Below are 19878 nucleotides of genomic sequence, written 5' to 3'. Positions count from 1 at the left end.
AATCCAAATTCTGATTGCTATCTACAAATCTCTGGTCAATCTGGGCCCTATTAATTTTAGAAATCTCTTTCGCTTTGTTTCCTACTGCAACAACAAGCCTAAGGCAAAACATTATCCCGACAGCAATGTTTGCAGGAGCTGTCGATCAGCAATAACAGGTACCACCTTCGGAAATTCTCTGTTCCTGGACATGTGCCTGATCCTGACCTGGAGGTTTTCACCATGCGTGTACAGCCGGGCTGCCTTCAGGCATTCCTCCGGCCGCTCCAACTCCTGGCACCCGGCCTCCTCACATTTGGACAACTGGCTGCTATCCACCCTCACAGATCCTCTCAGGGAAGCTGTGCTGCTTGCTGCAGAGGATTGTGAAATGTTTCCTGTTTTAGGGAAGATGTTGTTTAGCACCATTCTGAGGTAAAATGCTTTCAGATGCAATGGCAATAAGACCCAACAATAGTTTATAAAAAGAAAACCCAAACCAAAACAAACAACAACAACAACAAAAACCAGTCCCTCCTATGCTAAATAACAGTAACAAAACAAGATATAAAATCACAAACAGGAACAAGTTCTTTCAATACCAATTGATGGTTTTTAGGAGAAAATGCACTGCGAGTCCTTAAAGCAGAACCAGACCAAAATAGGAAATTACTATGCTAGTGCGATACATTGAGGTGGGAGCACATTAGTGATCATTTTACACCCAAGTACATGCAGCACTTGCGAGAAGTTTATAGATGCGCTAACATAGATATCACTGTTTTCCACAGGATGTCAAAGTACTTGGATACTCAATTAGCACACATTCCTTACTATCAGATCCTGCTGCAAATCCTATTGAATGCCTTCAGGCACAATACAGTGGCATGATACATCATGTCAAAAGGCAGAACGGAACCATTGTCAGGCATATGTCTGACATGATGCTTCATGTCAGTCGGCCAGTCGTACTCAGCCATTGCTGAAAAGGATTTTGACATGATACAGTGTGCCAACACTGCAGCACAGAACTAGCATGTTCCAAAAATAGGGACAAATTCACCTCTGGCATAAGTAGAAGTAACTGCAGTGACTTCATTAGATTTGCATCTGCTTATGTCAACAGTGAGTTTGGCCCATAATCTGGAATTTATTTAAAAGTGGTAAGTGGCTGCATTTTCAGATATTATATTGCTTTCTACTCCCAGCATTCAAATATCATGAGACAGTTGGGATAAAAACACCACCTTTCTCAGCTCTTTCGCTTCCACTCCAGAAGCAGCAGCATCAAATTTCCATTTTTAGCAGTGTAACAATAGTATGAAGTATATAGAGGGCTTCTCTTCAGAAGCACAGGAAGTTATGAATTTGGAGATTTCACAAGAAATAGGAATTTACAAAAAAGAGGAGAGACGATCTCCATTTTCTGCCTCCACACTATTTTACAGCAGTAGTTTCAAGCACTAGAAGGGCAGCAAACTGTAAATTCTCAGTGGCAATTAGAGTAATATTAATAGTAAAAGAATGGCATGGAAGAACATTGGGATGAAATGTGAGATCTGATAAGACTTGGAGATTTCTTAAAAGGTATTGTAATTTATTGTTGTCCCCTTTCACCACTCTGGAATGAAAAGCACAGCTTGCTAATGCAGATGCATCACACAAACAAAAGGAGAGGAACAGGCTAAGGTATGACTGGTTCCCGTTCTTTACAGAAGAGAAACATCCCAGCTTTCTGACACAGTCTCTCTAATGAGGAAAATAATCAACTGGTTGTACTTTATTTAAAGTTCATTCATCTCTGCTGTCTATTCTAGCTTCTTAAATCGATCAGACTATGTTGATTCTTGGACTAGCTGAACTTCAGTGATGCTAAAGGCAACCATAGGAAATAAAGACCAGAAAATCCTCACGGAGCACCAGGTAAGAACGACAGCTGAACGTGACTTGGTACAGCCTTCTGAGCAATAACAAGAAGTCAGGGTCCCCCCCTCCCTCCTCCACACTATGCAATTATTCCCAAATATTTATTTGAAGAGACAACTCTGTACAGTTAGCAGTTCCACAGAGATGAAAACAAACAAGTCTTTTCCTTTATTCTCCTCTCTCCCCCTTGTTTCACCCTCTGCTGGCATTCTATAAGTATTTAAATCATTGGAAACCACACCCTAGCTAGCTGTGCCTAGTATTTACAGGCAAAGCCCCTTGGCTTTGTTGTTATGGTCCGCTCAACAGCCAAAAATGTAACACGTTAGTTTTTCCTAAATGAGAAGAACCAAGTCTGAAGAGACACACTGCATCCTAAGGAAATAAACATCAGGCATTATCTACACCTTACATATGAAGAAAAAAGAAGGGTAAAAATAATGTTTGTTTGCAACTGTCTGGGAATCCTCTGATAAGATAGACACAAAAAAAACCCAAAAAACCCCACCAAAACAGTTTTGATGAAAAAGCATTTTCGTGGGGATGACTCAATTTTGACAAACACCCTCTAAAGCAAGTTCAGTTTCTGGTGGAATTTACCACAAAGATTTCTTAATGTTTCACACCAACTTACATGATGTCCAGCTAGGGAGTTTAGCTTGACCTAGGCACTCAAGGACTGCTAGATATGTTCCTGTAAAGCTGAAATGCCATCACAGCTGTGATCTACACTTCCAGCTGATACAGTGTAAGTCCTAAAGTGCAGGAGGCAACAGAGAGCTCCAAAACCCCTGGGTCAGGCTCAAGTTCTCTCCATTCCCCAGGGAAGATGCACAAGATAGGGGCGGGCAGGCAGGCACTCCTCATTCCTGAAGAAATGGTGTGAAAGCACACTGTCACAAACATTTGGGGAGGGAGAGAAGGGTGAGAGTTATTTGCTTTCCTGAGGCTAAAGTTTCTCTCTATACATAGTCACACTGCTCCAATTTGAAACAATATGGAAATTGAAAGGTTGGGCAGGAGCAACCCCAGGTTCCAGTATAAGTTGGGGAATGACCTGTTAGAGAGCAGTGTAAGGGAAAGGGACCTGGGGGTCCTGGTGGACAGCAGGATGGCCAAGAAGGCCAATGGCATCCTGGGGTGTATTAGAAGGGGGGTGGTTAGTAGGTCGAGAGAGAGGTCCTCCTTCCCCTCTACTCTGCCCTGGTGAGACCACTCCTGGAATATTGTGTCCAGTTCTGGGCCTCTCAGTTCAAGAAGGACAGGGAACTGCTGGAGAGAGTCCAGCGCAGGGCAATGAAGATGATTAAGGGAGTGGAGCATCTCCCTTATGAGGAAAGGCTGAGGGAGCTGGGTCTCTTTAGTTTGGAGAAGAGGAGACTGAGGGGTGACCTCATTAATGTTTATAAATATATAAAGGGTGAGTGTCACAAGGATGGAGCCAGGCTCTTCTCGGTGACAACCAATGGTAGGACAAGGGGTAATGGGTTCAAACTGGAACACAAGAAGTTTCACTTAAATGTGAGAAGAAACTTCTTCTCAGTGAGGGTGACAGAACACTGGAACAGGCTGCCCAGGGAGGTTGTGGAGTCTCCTTCTCTGGAGACATTCAAAACCCACCTGGACACGTTCCTGTGTAACTTCATCTAGGTGTTCCTGCTCTGGCAGGGGGATTGGACTAGATGATCTTTCAAGGTCCCTTCCAATCCCTGACATTCTGTGTTTGGGAAAAAAAAGAAGTGTTCCATTCATTCAATACCATTTTCATTCATACAGCACCTTGGGAGTACAGAAAACAGGTTTAACATGTCCTTCATAAATATAGTAAATACACACTCACCACCAAGGTTTTGACCCCTCTGGAATGGGAGACAGCAGTTCATGTGTGGCAAGTATGTTACCCTGAAATTTTAGGATTGTTTGATTCAAAAGTCAATGAAATACAGTAAATTGTTGGCCCAGGCTTTGATCACAAGACGGATAGCAACCTCTCCATACACTGTGAGAATCTGGACACCTCTCTAGTCATCTCCTTCATATTTTGTAATATAAGCAAAGCTGCAGTGCCAATCATAGCAAATATCTTCCTTCAAGCCACTAACAGCTTTTACATCTTATGCCTGTAATCTTCAGCAAATAGATCAAGGACTGTTACTCATTTTACTGCCTCAATGCATCATATTTATTCTTGTTATAACATTTTCTGTTACCACAGAAAATGTTTGGCTCTCAAAGAAAAAGAGGGAAATGTGATGAAGATCCAAATTCTTCCTTGAAATGCAAACATTTTTAAAGGCTTTAATGGAAGATATGCATTGGAATCCCAAGGCACAATCTGGCATTAGAATCCTCCATCTATACTGGAATTTTTTACCATGCCTTTTTCATAATACACTAGTAAACATGTTTCCAGCTCAGCAGCTGAATTTTGGGGCCCTGTCATATCTAGCAGGGAAGCACAAAGCAGCTGGGGAGTAACTGTAAAGAATAACTAGAAAACTGATCAAAACCTTCAGATGCTGTATGATGCCTTTCTTTTCCATCCTCCTCCCCATTGGAAAAAAAACACATTGGGGTGCTCCTTCAAGCTTGCAGCTGGTGCAGTAGCTGGCCTAACTCAGGGTAGCTTTGATGTTGTTCCTAGTTATCCTTAAAGCTGCTTTGGTCCCAAACTGGCCATGGGTTGAGCATAGACAGCTTCCCCTGCTGGCCAGACTCTGAGGCTATAGCAAAAATGGTGAAAACAGAGCAATTGAAGATGAAGCCTAGCAGCTCTTGGCAGAATATGGTTTTATTTTTCTGCAGACTGAGGACCAGTGACTGGTTCATGACCACTGACTGACATTTTGCTCTGAAATTGCTCCTGTTGACGTTAGCATAGCTGCCCACAGAATATTGGTCCTCCAGGCTGATACGCCACCTGTAACTGCCAAATGGCAGACATACGGACATTTTTTTTATGAATTAGCCAGAGTATGATATAGAGTGTCTGCCAGTTCTATGCAGCTGGGGGCAAGCTGACAATGCCTGGTCTGGCACGAAGCCCACAGCAAAATATTAGCTCAGCAGCACATTTAGAACAAAGCTGAACCAGCAAAGGAGTTTAGAGCAGAGCATGTTTGCACCAGCTAACTGCAAAGGTTTTGATCCAGTCCAACAAGCTCTAAGGTAGGGCTAAGGCTTTTGATTACACTTAAGCCATAATTGGTATTAAAAAAATAATGCCATCTCCTTACCTCTGCTTCCCCTCATGTCAGCACAGACACGTGTGTCTATAAGGTTAATAGGACAGAGACACCAGTCCAAGGACTAACTCAGTAAAATTATGATCAGTTTTGTCTGGGATTAATTCTTAGTTTGAAAACAGTCTTACAATCTGACCTCATCACACTGAAATGATGCCTAGATTTTCTACAATCATCCCTGCTGAAGCTAGCATTCTTTCACCCTCCACTCCACCTTGCAGATATTGCAATCTGCAGGAGAACAGGATTAATTTTACACCACTGCTTCACCCTCAAACCTCTATTGCAGCTGTACAGTTTTGTCACCAAACATGGCAAATCCATCTTTCCCAGGTAGCCTACTTCAGATAACTCCTCATGAAACAAAGTAATGGCAGTACTGCATCCAGCTGAGCTGCACTCATTTTACTTCCTTCTCCTTTCCCTGTGCTTGAAGTAGGTGGTTTCTACAATAATTCAGCTACTAACACTCCTTATGTTTTATTGGGTGTGACTGCTGACTATAGGAGTGTTTGATGGACACTCTTGTTTGCAAAAATGGGGCAATGCAAATCCTTTCTTTGGCTTAAATGACAGACAGTATTTACTACAAGAAATGCCACCATGTGTTTAATACCACACAGCATTTCCAAATTCTAAATATATGTGTTAAATGCAAGTGAAACGTTGTTTTGCCGCTGCAACACACAATGCCATAAATGCCTTTAACAATTTAACAATTGCTTGGGTCTTTTTTTTTTTTTTTACTCCTTTTGCCAAGAGCCTATATTAGAATAATAACGTAATTTGCTCCTAAACTAGATTATCGTAATAATCAAGACTGCCAGCATTGCCCCGTTTCTTTTCATATTGCTCGTGATCTCATTATCATAGGCTTTTCATTAGCTTTTCTTTACTCTTTCAGAGAACCTGTGTGTGTGGTGAAGGAAAGGGCTAGAAAAATGCTTCTAGAATATTACCAGTCTCTTGATAAATAAATTGCAGCTATCAATAATACTCAACCATCTCTTCTCAGTTGTCTATGGTATCATTCCTTACCCATCACAAAAACAGAATACTCTGTATGAGTGGGAAAGCAAGTATTTAATTCTTTGTGAATTAATGCGTTGTATAGTAAAGTGTGTAAAATATTTATATATAAATGCACTGATTTCCACAAAGATTGTGTGAGCTATCACCACTATTCTTTTTACAACTGGAGATACAGAAGCTGTGGGATTAATCAGTTCAAGATCATGGTCAGAATTTTTGCCATCCAGGCATGGGCTGAAGTCACACAGCTTGTTTAGTCTCCTGTAGGAAGCAAGATTCATTGACATAATTATTCCCTGCTCCATGGGCATCTTTATGCTATAGGATGGGATTGCCTTAATGAAAAAGTAGGCCTTTAGGTGGGCAAAACAAGCATGCTGAAGCTGTTTGGAAAAAGCAATTTAAAGAGGAAGTATATTGCTCATAGTAATGATACTTCGCTTCCCAGAAAGCCAGAGGATGGGGGAAATACAGTAGAATGGCTTTTGCTTGCACCAAAGCTAAAACAAACTACTGAAAAGAGATAACATTCTCAAAGTCGGGGGTGAGAGAGCTGAAGATTAAGCTCCGTTTTTTCCTCCATCAATGGAATTTTATCACCTGTTAAACAGTCCTTACCCATATACACACATGCATTATCCTTAGTGTCTAGAAGAAATACTGTGCTACTGTCTTAAAAACACACAACAGATAATGCCTTTCAGTTTTTTGGAAGAGGTGGGTCCAACACAACAGTACTCAGCATTTTATTTCATTAATGTTAGCTTTTCTAAAAAAAAAATTTATTTTTCATATTTCAAAGTGAGAGAGAAAATTGTCACCTCTGGCAAGGTACTACAGCTCAGTATGAATAAACAACTTAATTCTCCAAGTGTATCAATACCACAGTTCCCATGAGCACCATCAGCTTGAGGTTTTGGGTTTGTTTTTTTTTTTAAGCTTGCAGCAATAAATCAGAGAAATGGGAAATGGTTAACAACACTAATACTAAGCCAGGGCACTTGAATGGCACACTACAGTTGAATTCAGAGATACCTTTACAATTTCAGTAGAGCATACTGGGGAGTCTCTTTGGAGAAATGCAGTATTAAAGCCTTTAATTTTGTGAAAAAGTACTAATTGCCTTCCAAATAAGAGAAGGCTGCACCACTGGAGAATGAGCCACACTCTTTTACTGTAAGCAGCTTATTCTTTCCAGGCCTCTCTCAGAGGTATTAAACACGAGCAATTTTGATTGCTATTGCCCTCACATCCCAGCCCAAACAAGCAAGCAGCAAAGAGAAGTTGTTCACCTGTTCTTGAAATCCTTGAAATCCCAAGAAGCAACATTGAGCAGGATACATGGGCAGTGGTGGAGAAACATTTCCTCTCCTGGGGCAGAGAGCACAGCAACACCCCTCACTGACAGCATTTTCCTTGCAGGGAGAATAGAAGTCTGTTTGTCTCCCTGTCCTTACACCTAACCCCTGAGGTCTGTGTCTGCTGCTATAACTCCAAGTTAGAGGTGGCAAAGGCCTTTCACTCTGACTAAAGGCAACTATTTCTTCCACCAACAGCATCTGCATATTCCCAGTCAGGGAATGCTTTAATAAGCAGCAGCATCTGAGAAAGGTGGGCTGCAGAGTCCTAATTAAACAGCAACTGACATATCGCTTTTCAAACTAAACATCCAACTGGGATGCTCAATCTAAGTGCACATGGTTTGTAAACAAGGAAACAGAGTGCTCTATAGAGCAGTCCCACACACTTCCACAATGAAACGCTGCAGAGGCTCCCTTCGCCCTTGTAACAAATGATCTAACAATTCTCAGGAGAAGGAAATGGGGCTGATTTGTAGCTCTCTTCAAGAGACTAACCCAGTTAAGTAAGACTTCTTAATTGCCTGCTCTTTGTTATTTAATGCATAAGAAAGTTAAAAAAAAATCCTCAGAGCCAGATCCCAAAAAGGTATTTAGGGTATCTAAGCAGGCAGCTAGGCAGAATTTAGCTGCAATTACAAACAGTGATACTAAAAACCTCTGCTCAGCTGCTGCCCAACTCTGAAGGCTCTTAAAGCTAAGTAGGCACCTATTTCAATTTTAAAGTTCTCCAGGTGCCTAGCATTCAGCTCTTGCACGTGCCAAGAAACACTTCATTCCTGACAGTGCCGAGGAAGCTCACGCCAGCCCAGTGCTAAGCCACTCAAGAGCCAGGAGAAACCTGAGAGTTTTCAGCTGTGATGAACATTTGCCTGGTGGACAGAAGCATTTGAAAGCCTACCTATATCTCTTGAATGGGTTATAAATAAAGGCAGCTTAATCATAAATTATCATGTGGCAAGTAAACAGGCCTGCTCAAAGACATGTCACAGCAATTATAGCACGGGAAAGTAATACAGCACAGAGGCAGGCCTACTGCCCCCGCAAACACTCAGAGCTGCAAATTATGAAGGACGAATGAGCCAGGTACTTCACCTATAGCAAAGCAAGAAATACACATTTTAAATCCCTGCATCTTCTACCTTCAGATCAAAGTGTGAAAATTAACCTTTTGGATGAGTTGGACCCAGGTCAGGCTGGTGTTTGAAGCTCATCAGCTGCAGCATCTCAAAGCAGGGAGGCAGCCCCAGTAGCCTTGCTCCACTTAGTCCTGCAAGGAAAAGAGAAACAAGAGTAAGAGTGGGAGCACTTTATCCATTCTGCTTGCACATCCCATCAGTGGTTTTATACATAGATCATTTAAAAAATCTTGCTCTCTCAAAGAATGGCATTTGCGCCATGCAATTAAAATATCACAATTTTGAAAAACTTAGTTGTTTTCTTCTGCTGCATATTGTCTTATTGATATCTATTTGAGAGGAATGGGGCTCTCTCAGGAGAGTATTTGGGACTGAGCTATGTTCCACATACAAAATCTAATAAGATTTACTGCTATATTTCATTAGTTTGCTGTGAATTCGGGTAGTGCACTAATGGAACGAGATAGACCCTTGACTTGGTAAATAATGGCATCAGAAGAAAAAAGGCTTATGTAAGAGCCTATACAAACAAGATGGTTCAGCAATCAGGCAACTGCTCTATTCTTGATTCCCTCCATTGTGCCTCAGGATGGACAGACAACAGGCTGTCAGATCTCTTACATGCATTATTGCATTTTGTAATGTTCAGGCACAATGGAGAAAATTGGCAAAGATGAAATGGTAGTGTTAACTTTTCTGTTCGTCTTCTGACACTTTCAATCACTTCATGTGACATTGTACTCCTGGGAGATTTGATTACTTCTAAAATTAATGCTGTATAAGAAAAAGATGTCCTTTAGGCAATTGTTCTTTTTTCAGAATATTTAACCTTGGCAGTGATATTCCCCTTGTTCTGAATAGCATCTATATAGCAAACCAATATAAAAACAGGTCTTAAAGGCCAGGAGTAGTTCTGATCTATGTATCACTTGCTGTAACAGTCAATGCCTGGACATCACTGCAGGACGTTGGAAAACTGCTTAATGCTCTATACTGAAAACTAGTTGGAAACAAAACCTGTTTGGCATGAGGTTTCTGCCTCTCCGGAGTAAGGGTAGAGTTCTCAGAGCTCTAGACCAAAGGTGACCCAAATCTCTACAGAAGATAGAACTTTCTGCAGATGAAAAGGGAACAACCTCCCCCATAGTCCTTTCAAACTTCAGTATTGCTTCCATCAGATATAAGGAATTGCTTTCGCTAAAACATACACGATTACACATACAGCTGTTTTCACACCTGCACCTCTCTGAAGAGAATGTAAACATTACTGTGCACAGCTGGGAGATGCTCAGATATAGCAGTTTTTTCTATTTCTATATGCAAGTAATACAATCTGTGTTCTATGAATATTACTGTTAACAGCAATAATTAACATTTTTGATGTGCAAAAAAGAAAAAAGTTGTTATATCCATTCGTGGGTTTCCCTCTCAAAAAAAAAAAAAAAAAAAGCTGAGTGAATTTTAAGTTAGTCAAACCAGAAAGTTAAGTTGTTGAATACAGTTAAGCACCAACACACACAGACACATCACTTAGCAATTGTCTCACTATTTATTATGGTTTTGTATTGTCCAAACAACAGCTTGAGTAGGGTTTCATTTATTTTCTCTGTTTAGAGAAGCCTTAAAAGGCAGTTAGAATTAAAACTTTTTTCGGAACGTGTGTTTTTCATATAGAATTACTGAGTTGGTAACCCTGAAGCTTCTTGCTAGAGGTATTCCATTTCAGTAGAACTTCTTTGCTGTAGCAAGTGTACAAAACACATCACAAGAAGAAAATGTCTTGTCAAATTGCAAACATTAATTTTTAAGAGAAGTGGTTGGGAATGCTGCTCTATTCATTCTGCAAAGCATCAGGGGCAACACAGCCCACTGAGTAATTAATTAGCCTGACACAGGTACATGAAGGAGAAAAAGAGCATGCACAGCAGGACCTGAGGTGCTCAGAGGCCACCAAATCAAGACTTGCAACGCTTTCCAGTCACACTGTGGTCACAGCCCTTCTGTCAAACAACTGAAGTTAATGATAACTGTGTTGGCTGGGATTCAGAGACATGGGTCTACCAGTTATGCACTTCACTCAGGCATCATGGGTAAAGAGAAGCTCCAGGGAGAGTAGATGACTGTAGCATATGGGCAGCAACAATGATACCCTTACATGTTGACATGAGGGGAGCATGTGAAATGCAGCAGAGTTTCCATTTCTGGCAGTCCAACACTTTGTTTTGGTGCTGCAAAATGCTTTACTTGGAATAATTTTGATTAGATGGTCTCAAAATCACATGACACTTTCAAAAAGCTTTTGTGATTTTTTTCTTGTTCTCTGACCTACGATTGGTTCTATGGGTTGCAGTAGTCAAAAAGATGAGGGAGTTGGGATACTTTCAATTATTCTTTGTAAATAAAATTGATAAGAAAACCTGTTTGTTAATCATGCTAATTCAATATTTTACCATTCTGTTTCACAGGGTTCCTATTTTTAAACACAGTTCAGGTACACTGTGCCATTATAATACATATGACAGTTGTACATCTCCTAGGAAGCAAGATCTAGCGCACACAAGTAAGAGGATTTACATCTCTCAGGAGTCTTTCTGGTGTAATGTCTGCTGAAGCAAATGGAGATGGATTGCAGAATTACACCTTTAATTCGTTTATACTGTTTAGATCTCTCTTACAGTGATCAATCATTCTTCTCCAAAATTTCCACTTGTTCTTTGGTGGTAAATTTGTCAGCAGGGGACCCGTCAAAGCCCAGATTTTGAACCTGAAGAAAATGCCAGCAGCCTCATCAGGACGTAGGTAAGAATGTGAAGAAAAGGTAAGGATAGACCTCCATCAAGAACAATAGGCTTATTGAGAAAAGCAGTCCATCAAAGAAACTCTCTTGCAAACTTGCAAATAAACCTATCTCCTAAAAAACAAACAAAAACCAAACAAACCAAACCAAACCATACAGATTTTATACATAGAAAAATGTTGACGTATCATTTTAGAATCTGGTGTTTTTTCCAGCTGTAATACTGATTTGTGTCCACTAGATGGACGTCATTTTCAAGAAGTCAAAAGGCTTGGTTCTGCACCAGGCCGCTGGGCTCGATTTAACAACCCCATACAGTGCTCTTGCTTGTCTGTTTAACACTTACCAGAGACTTGAGTAGCGATAGCTGAATATAATAACCGCCAATGATGATCTGATATGTCCTTTCCCGCATTACTGATGTTTTGGCAAACAGAAGCATTGACTGTGACTCTGTCACTGGTTCTGGAAGGTTCCCCACAAGGGAAGTACTGTTGGTTATTTTCTCCATTTTTAGCAACCCAACTATAATAAGGCACAATTTTTGGTTTATTGCAATCAAAACTCACAAGTCGGTGTGCCCCTAAAGTCATAACTTAACGTCAACTTAAAAAAAAAATTGACTTTGAGATTTAAGAATGAGCCCATTTAGATTTCTTGTTAGACTTTGGGTTCATTTCTTTTGGGTTCATTCTCATATTACCCTGCCTTTGGTTTTATTTAGTTTGAATTGTGTGGAAAACACCATTTTGATATTTTCTTGTTTTCTCAGTAATTGTGAGAAAATTTTTTTTTTTGCACTTTGAATCAAAGATAAGGAATGTAAAAAATAATAATCACATGGCTCAAATAATAGATATGTAAACACAGAAAATATTCCATAGTTTACAACAAGAACAACAAGTTTTGGCAAAACTAGAAGAAACAAATTTCCTTTTCTTACTGTTTAAGGCTCATATTTGGTATTATACATTCAGGCACTCTAGTAAACACGGCTCTGCCCCTTTTGAATAACCTGCAAAATAAGCCTACCTCTTCTGGATCTGAATGCCACCTGGCTTCAGAAACAGAACTAACCTCATCAATGGATTTCTCAAAGAAATCCTGGAACATACTGAGCGTCTGAAAGAGGCATTTTGCAACAGCATGGAAATGCAGGGTAGGCTTGAAGCAAGAATAAATTAGCACAGTAACCTGTAGAAAACTGCAGGATCAGAGACATAATAAATTCAGTTTGTAAGATCACCCATCAGTTTCTTACATGACTACTACTTACTACTTCCACTTTAAGAACTAGTTTTGGGTTTATATCAACAAAGTGCTTGGTTTAGCCAGAGTCACACAAGATTTTGTCAGTCATAGATTTCTCTCACAGTATGAGCCATTAGTGTGTATGAATTAGATGAATACCCTGTTAGTTAATGCTACAGAAAGCTAATTACTTGAGAAGGTACTGTTTCTAGCAAGTCAGTCTGGTGCTAGCCAGCTGGGCAACCTGTGGGTATTTGTGCCTCTGGTTCAGCCAGCAAGCCAGAGAAAGATGGTAAGGCCCATCCAGAGACCTGTTGGTTTTGCGGGATGAGAGAGAAGCAAGAGCACAGGGGGGTGAGCGATCTGAGGGTGTTACATGGGAAGGAACGGGAAAGCCCCTGTTAGGAAAGGTAAAGGACACAGGGCACAGACCTGTATAAACAAACTCCATTATCCTAAGGATATGGAACAATTCATTGGTGGGCCAATCTGTATTTAGCATACTTTTCCAAAAATAAAGTAACCAAATGAAAGAAGGTTTGATAAAAAGCCATTTGTGTAGCTTGCAGACGAAATATAGATATGGTGCATGTAAATTAATATTTCTAGGCCACTGTCATACAAAAAAAATGCTTAAATCAATAAGCTTCTGAAAGACAAACATACATTAAAAAAATGAATTAACCTCCAGGCTGCCAAATTTTAATAAAAATAGATCTTAAATAGATGAAGGGCAATGCTTCCAAAACCCGTGAAATTAAATTGCTTTTATATATCCTTGTTCTTCTTATAGCCTTAGCTCTGAATAATATTTTCATTTTAATTGCATCAGCAGTTTTGTATTGTTCTTCAAAGGAAATATTTCATAACTCAGGCTAGCCATGAATAATTTTGTTCCTCAAATGAAAAATCAAAACCTGGACTATTTTAACTGGGTCATGTGACCACTATTCCTCAAGGGAAATAAAAATACTGCTCCTGAGTGTAGTCCAGAGTCATATGGAATAATGCCTTTCCATACTTAGTGAGAGACAGTTATTTATCATGGGAGAAGAAATTCAGATGGTGACCCTAACCCATGGGGTTCAGTAGAGTTGTGGAATAATTGATACTGACTCCTCAGGCACCAAAACAGCAGCCTCCAAAGTCAAACCTGCATTTTCTGGGAGCACAGGAACCACAAGCGTCACAGAAAGGAAAGCTAGTAAAATATCCCTCTCTGAACAGCTACAGAAAACACAGGAAAATTGTCTGATTTCAGTCTTGACAAGATAGTCTGAATTGCAGGAGGAGACAAACTTCAAGAATGAGGTTGTGGCTTCTTGGATGTAGGTAGACAAAGGCACTTCAAGTGAAATAGGTTTAACTTCCTGATAAAACCCCTCAAATGTGATCATAAAACAGTCCCTTAAAGTACCAAAACTGTAAATACATTGGAAAAAAAAGACCATTTATTTATCTATTTTTTAACAGGGATATCTTTATTACCACACTGGGCTTAAATCAGTTCTTAGTAACATTCATCTAAGTTTGAAGAAAGCCTACTGAGGATGAGAGCAGGTGCTGAAGAATATATTTTATCTGATTAAAAGTGAGTAATATGGATATGCCAGATTGCCAGGGAGTAGTTGCTACAGGATAATCAGTGTTATCTTATCAATCAGAGCAGAGAAATCCACAGTGATATCTTACTGATGGAAAGCCAGGGGAAAATACCAAGTCTCTGCTAGGCATCTATAATATGGATTTATAAGTAGAAAATTAATTGCAAACTACCCAAATTAGCTGAATTTTATTCCATCATGCCTTCTGCCTATTAATCTACTTTTCTTTTAAGCATATTAATCTATCATTTCCATATTCATTCTGTAACTTGAAGCAAGGTTTCCTTTGAATGATGATTTCATTAGGATTTGTTCTGCCAGATAGCGATGCCTCCAGAGTTATGTACTACATTAATTCTGTCACATCTCTTACCTTACTTCTATTTTTATTTCACCTGAATTATGGAAGAAAAACCTTCTACATGCTGATAAGTAGAGAATGTCATTTTCATGTATGTCTTATAATTTAGATGAAAGTTCAGCCTTCAAAATAAAAAACAGTTCACAAAATAGGACTGCTTACCATGCTAACTGAATGAGACTGTATCTTCCTAGAAAATTATTGCAGATGACAGGAATTACATTATTTGGAGTCAAAATGAGACTATATTTTGAATTCAAAGATCACTGAATAAACCCCAGATTGGAGGGGTAGTTAGCGGTAATAATATTTCGTGTTATTTTGTTGGATGGTCAGCTACTTTGGAAAAATAGCCATACCTTATAGACCTTTCTTCGCATTGGAGTGTCAGCTTTAATCTGCCTGGGGGATGAGCTTAAACACTGAAATTAAACTGTTGCTGTTGCTAGTATTTGTGACAATGTCTTATGAAGTCTCCAAGTCTGAAAACAATTAGAATAAATCACACTAGCTACCACACTTAAGACATGCAACTGCAATCCAAAGGTGTTAATGACAGATTGTGTGAACAAACTCAAATTGCTTTTTTATTAGTTACACCAGGCACCACCATCAGCATCACTGCAACAAGGTCATCTTCATTGGGAGCCACTAAATTTGCTTCTCCATCCCCATTTCTCTCCCAACACCTTCACCCTGTGTAAATATTCAGACAGTAGATTATGCTGAGTTCTGGGCTGTCACACTACCAGATGGTTTTAAGCTGTATGTTCAGGTACAACTGAAGACAACCTTATCAGCTAGAGAGCAGGCAGATATATGTAAGACCAATTTCTGTGTTAACTTAGACCAGACTCCCAGCCCAACTTTTAAATCATTAAGTAAGTTCCCACTACCTTTAGGAGCTCTTGGAAAAGTCAACACTTTCAAAATACTCTTTGGTGCAAACTCTACATTCTCCTTACCACAATCCAGTCATTCTTGCAGTTATATTAAGCTGCTCTCTCCACAAGAGAAAAACTATGAAACAAAGGTCATGATAAATTACTTTATCACCAGAAAGCTAAGTAATGTGACAAACTCAGTTTACTTGTCCCGGTGTAGGGTCCTCCCATTTGAAAAGGAGATGGAAGGGGATACACTCAGTATAAGGACTATGCATTCAAAACAATTGGGAACATTTGAATTAACCCAGCATGAAGAGGCAATTTCTGTCCAAAATAAAAGTGAACTAGACCCTACAGGCATATCTACTCCAGCAAAGAAATTCTGCCAGTTCAGTTAGAGCAAGAATATCTTTTTAGTTTTTGTGTAGGGACCCTCTGGACCTTGCCAACAGAAACTGTTGAAAAAAGTGTGATAAATTAGCTTATTCCTTCTATACTACAGCCTTTCCCCTACCAAAAGAGTCTGAGAAAAAAAGGCATAATATGGGAGAGAGCAGAATGGGCAATTAATCATATTTCTCAATCCTTTCAGGCTTTCACCAGCATCATCTGCTGTCATCAGTCTCCTCCAGAGAAGAAGGTCCTGGCTACCTGACTAAAGCAGCGGCCATCAGTATACTATAGTGCTAAGGTGAACCCATCTGTTTATAAAAAAACATTTCATGCTCCTGCATCAGGGACACTGAAGAGAACTCCATACAGAGGAATGGGGAAGCAGGGGGGAAGCAGGAAAAAAAAAAGAAAAAAAAAATATATATATACATATTGCTTTTAAATTATTAGCTCCAATTTGAAGTAGGAAACAGAGATGATAGAATGCCTAAAAGTTTGTTGAAAACAGAGTTTGTGGTTTGCCTGTTAGCAGCCAGGATAGCTTAGGTAACTCTCACCCAGGCTCAAATATTGGGCTGTGCTAAATACTGATTAACAACTTTTCATCTCCACTAATACAAACATTGATTTTGCTTGAAGCACAAAACATATTGACACAATAGAGACATGGAAGTGCATCACCAGCCCTGCAATTCACTGTTCCCATCCTCTGCATCATCTCCAGATGACTGACAGATTCAATTCAATCCCAAACTCAATCCCCAAATAAGTGAAAAATTCAATTCAATTGATATGACTGTGTAGAGGCTACTTTAAAGATGCAGTAGAAGATGTTGATGTTGTAATAAATGGAAGCTCTTCCATATACTAAAAATGTGAACTTCAACGGGCCACAGAGGCTCATTCTGACTTTGCCCTGTGAAATCTATGGAGCAGATTTCACCCTGCCACATTGATTCTTCTGATGCATGGGCATGGAGTAGGACTCGGTAATCCCTGAAGAACCACAAATGTTGTCTCACACCAACACACACCAGCAAAGTGGTTAAAGACCCTGCATGCAGAAAGCCTCTGAAGGAATTACTGCAAGCACCTTTTTTGCTTGAATACTGCAGAATCTGACCCTAGCTAGCTGGTTTTCTCATGTTCTGTCATGTCAACATTTGTTGCTAGCTAGAGACAGCTGTATGATTCTTCTGCTCTTACTTTTCCAAGTCCAGGGTGTTAAAGGGACAGCAGTGTGTTGTACAGCTGAACAAACATAGAAGGTGAAAAAGTCACCCAGAAAATTGTCATTTAATTGTTTCCTCACACTTGCAGAAACAGAACTTGTATTCCTGCTATATTCTCATGTTCTCTGTTAAAATAAGGCAAGGCAATATGACTACTAATTGCAATTTATAATAAATTCAAATCAGCATCTGATGTGTCCTCTCATTTTTTAGAATTTTACACTATTCATTGAGTACAATATGAAAAACAAACAGTCCATGGAACAATCAGATGCTTCATTAACGAAAGTATTGTGTCAAGCCTTACTAACCAAACCTCGATAGGAAAAAAAACCCCACATTTAAATCCTCTTAGAATACTCCAGTGGAGACCAATTGACAGTTACAGACCTTGTCAGCAGAAGTTTTTTTTACTGGTAGATAGCTTTTTGAAGGTTGGCATTATTATCTATCTTAGGGTGGCAGCGGTAAGGAAAGGAAAAAACTGAGGTGTGAGGAGAGCTTTCACACCCTGACTAACTTTCATCTTTTCACTACAGTTAGATGAAAACACTGGGTAAAGCCATTAGCACACATGGGCACAGATCAGCATACTGATGATAAATGACAGAAAGAGTCAAAGAGGTGGAGGGAAAGGCCAGTGAGAAATACAAAACAAAAGAGGTCAGACAGTACTTGGCTAAGTCCTGACTGCCAAAACCTTCCAAGCAGTCTGAAGGTGGTCTAAGCATACAGGAAGCATCAAAACCAAAGGGTCTTGTGCATGATAATGAGAGAATTCATGATGCATCAGAGGCAAATTGAGCCTTGCAAGGAATACCAGGTGAAGTTCTTTGTCCTACAGTATTCAGAACCAGAAGTACTCTACTTTTAAGTAGGCCCAGCACCGTGAGATCTGAGGACATGGCAGCTTGAATTTAAAGGGATGGCAGAGCTGCAGCCTTCTTTCTGCCTTGTATGAAAAGTAAAGCTATTCAACTAAACTGGTGACAGAGACTATGTGAATCCATGTTAACAATAGTTCACTGTGGTTTCGATTTTTAAACAAACCAAAGCAGTAGTCTTAACCAAAATAAGAACAAACAGATCAGTGTTGCTCCTTTTAAATTATTCCTCAGGATCAAACCAACTTTCTTTTTAAAAAGACGGGAGATTTTAAACTCATTCATTGCAAGACAGTAAAACAAGTAGCAGTACTGTTATAACCTCATAACATGGTAGAAAAGAATACCCTGCCAAGTACAAGTGCCATGCAGAAGAATCCTGACCTCACAGTCCACTAGAAACACTAAATGTGCAGAACTTCATAGGAAAACTTTAAAAATGTTGAAAATGTAAAACCAGATTACCTGGCATGAGCTTCTTTAAACAGCTCCAGTACAAGAGTTGATGTTTGAACTCAGAGTCTTGACTCCCTTCAGAGGAGGGGAGAAGTGGGTGCAGCTTTCCACACACCATGGTAGGTGGCTGAAACACATCAGATGCATTTGAACACTGCTGGATATGAAGCTACAGTTACTAATAGAAAATACTAAACTCCTGTTAGGTTCAAAATAAACCCTCTTTTCATTCAAAGTCCTCAACCTTCGTCCAGGTGGAAAAAAGCCTCAAACTTTGCACTCAGTATAAAATTTCTTTGAGAGCAAAAAAAGGCACTAAATTGATGCAGGACTAAAAATTGCTGCATTAAGTCTGCTATGCACAACCCACACACAATAACATAAGGGTAGTGTAAAAACATGCATTAGGCATGAAGAAGAATTCTAGATCCATCTCTCCCGCTATGAAAGGATGAGCTGAGAGCTAATGGTGGGTGAGTAGTACTAGCAAAGCAAACACTTAACTATCTGTGGGTGAACATTCTGTCCATGTTATTTATTATAAAGCCCACTGAAAACTTAAATCTGCTTTTCTGAAGGAGCCGTTGTGTAATTCTGACATCTGGGATCTTCAGTCATTGCCCTGTTTGAACTGGTTATGGAACACATAAGACCCAGAAGGTTCCACTTCAGCTGTTTACAAACCTTCTCCACACTTCTCCACCATCCCAGTTTCATTGACAGGCCCCAGTTCAGCACTGGGGCCAAAGGCTCAAGGCTGGATTTCTGGGATAAACACTACTATGGGCTGCAGCAGAAAAGAAGCCTCGTTTAAAGTGCAGCATATTCTCAAGGGTCTGGCAGAATTAGGACTGTTGTTTTTAGAGGTTTAATGCACTAGTCTACCTTTGCATCCAACCAAACAAGCTTCTGTGCCTATAAAAATGACCTTTAATTAGACATAAATGTAAAGGTAAAGCTACGTATGCCTATAGCTGTATGACTGATATAACTTGCATATAAGCTTGGAACCATACACCGTACTTTGTTCTGATTGTGTTTTATTATTACTATTATAGTCAGAATTCAGACAGTGAGCCCATGCATGTCATGTCAATAGTATTACTAAAAAAATCAAATTAATAAATTAAAAGGAAAATTTCCTCTTTCTGTTCACAGCTCATAAACATGCTTTGAATTTGCTATTCAAAATAATGATGGGTTTGTCTATAAAATTCCCCAAAAAATGGAAGGAGTTCATAACAACTCAATGCAAATATTTGAGCTTCAGAATTCCTATGGAGAGAACATGCTGTTACAAGGTGTCATGGATGCCCAAACTGTAAGGATTCAGA

The 19878-nt window shown here is 39.7% G+C and overlaps 1 protein-coding gene across 4 annotated transcripts in view; it reads right to left on the bottom strand.

The window, feature by feature from the left end:
* The window catches only part of VGLL3 (vestigial like family member 3), a 101442-nt gene that overhangs the window by 28388 nt on the left and 53176 nt on the right, over window positions 1-19878 (bottom strand). For all 4 annotated transcript variants that reach the window (XM_082050470.1, XM_082050471.1, XM_082050469.1 and 1 more), the window contains one exon: window positions 8709-8810. The gene's annotated coding sequence lies outside the window, so the exon portion shown is untranslated. The remainder of the gene's footprint in view (window positions 1-8708; window positions 8811-19878) is intronic.

The sequence above is a fragment of the Streptopelia decaocto genome (genome assembly GCF_964273445.1).
Source record: "Streptopelia decaocto genome assembly, chromosome: 1".
NCBI classification, from domain to species: domain Eukaryota; kingdom Metazoa; phylum Chordata; class Aves; order Columbiformes; family Columbidae; genus Streptopelia; species Streptopelia decaocto.
Note: the sequence above shows the minus strand (reverse complement) of the source record. Positions and strands in the feature narration are given on the sequence as shown.